Here is a 2,132-nt window from a genome sequence, read left to right as displayed (position 1 = left end):
AACCATAGATTCACCACCCAGAAAAACTTAAACTCACCTGATATTCTCCAAAACCCACAATTTACACTTTTCCAACATGATGATGAACAAGAACCCAACAAAACCCAACGGAGACCCCAAAACACATCAAAAACACACCAAAAAAGAACGGGATCACCCCAGAAAAACAGAAAAAAAAAAAATAAATACCATGAATCCACCCCAAAAGTCCCCCTAAACCTACCTGATGTTCTCCAAAACCCACAATTTACCCTTTTCCACCATGATGCCAACGGAAAACCCAACGAAACCCAACGGAGAACCCAAAACACATCAAAAACACCACAAACAAGAACGGAATCACCCCCAAAACTGGAACAAAATCCCCAAAAAGCACGGATCAAATCCCAAAACCACCCTAAACCTACCTGATGTTCTCCAAAACCCACTATTCAGCCTTTTCCACCAAAATGAACAAGGAAAACACAACGAAACAAAACAGAGACCACAAAACACGTCAAAAACACCCCAGACAAGAACGGAATCACCCCCAAAACTGGAAGAAAATCCCCCAAAAACATAGATCCACCCCAAAAAGACAGTAAACCTACCTGATGATCTCCAAAACCCGCAATTTACACTTTTCCAACATGATGACCAACAAGAACCCAGCAAAACCCAACGGAGACCCCAAAACACGTCAAAAACACCCCAAAAATGAATTCGATCACCCCCCCCAAAAAAACAGAAGAAAACCCCAAATACCATGAATCCACCCCAAAAGTCCCCCTAAACCTACCTGATGTTCTCCAAAACCCACAATTTACACTTTTCCACCATGATGACCACGGAAAACACAACGAAACCCAACGGAGAACCCAAAACATGTCCAAAACACCCCAAAAAAGAATTGGATCACCCCAAAACTGGAACAAAATCCTCCAAAACCATAGATCCACCCAAAAAACACCCTAAATCTACCTGATGTTCTCCAAAACCCACAATTTAAACTTTTCCACCATGATGACCACGAAAAACCCAATGAAACCCAACGGAGACCCCAAAACACGTCAAAAACATGACAAAAACAACTGGATCACTAGAAAAACAACAGAAGAAAACCCTAAAAACCATGAATCTGCCCCAGAAGTCCTCATAAACCTACCTGATGTTCTCCAAAACCAACAATTTACACTTTTCCAGCATGATGACCACGGAAAACCCAACAAAACCCAACGGAGAACCCAAAACACGTCCAAAACACCCCAAACAAGAACAGGATCACCCCCAAAAACGAAAGAAAACCCCAAAAAGCACGGATCCAATCCCAAAACCACTCTAAACGTACCTGATGTTCTCCAAATCCAAATGTCCACTCCCAACCACCATAAAACCCATTAGGAACTCAACGAAACCCAACGGAAACCCCAAAAACACCTCAAAAACACCCCAAAAAAGAACTGGATCAGAAGAAAAAACACCAAACACTATGAATTTCCCCGCAAAACCACCCTAAACTCACCTGATCTTCTTCAAAACCCACAATCCACTCCCATTTACCTTAACGACCAACGAGAATCCAACTAAAACCCAACGGAGACCCCAAAACAAGTCGAAAACACCCCAAACAAGAACAGGATAACCCCTAAAAAAGAAAGAAAACCCCCAAAACCATAGATCCACCCCAAAAACACACTAAACCTACCTGATGTTCTCCAAATCCCAAAGTCCACTCCCAACAAACTTAAAACACATTAGGAAATCAACGAAACGCAACGGAAACCCCAAAACACGTCAAAAACACCACAAAAAAAAGCGGGATCACCCCCAAAACCGAAAGAAAACCCTAAAAGCCGTTGATCCACCCCAAAAGTCCCCCTAAACCTACCTGATGTTCTCCAATACCCACAATTTACACGTTTTCACCATGATGAACAACAAGAACCCAACAAAACCCAACGGAGACCCCAAAATATGTCAAAAACACCCCAAAAAAGAATGGGACCACCCCAAAAACAGAAGAAAACGCTAAAAAAACAGAAGAATTCAACCAAAACCATAGATTCACCACCCAGAAAAACTTAAACTCACCTGATATTCTCCAAAACCCACAATTTACACTTTTCCAACATGATGACCAACAAGAACCCAAC

Source organism: Aythya ferina (assembly GCF_964211825.1).
Source record: "Aythya ferina genome assembly, contig: HAP1_SCAFFOLD_151, whole genome shotgun sequence".
Lineage (NCBI taxonomy): Eukaryota > Metazoa > Chordata > Aves > Anseriformes > Anatidae > Aythya > Aythya ferina.
Note: the sequence above shows the minus strand (reverse complement) of the source record.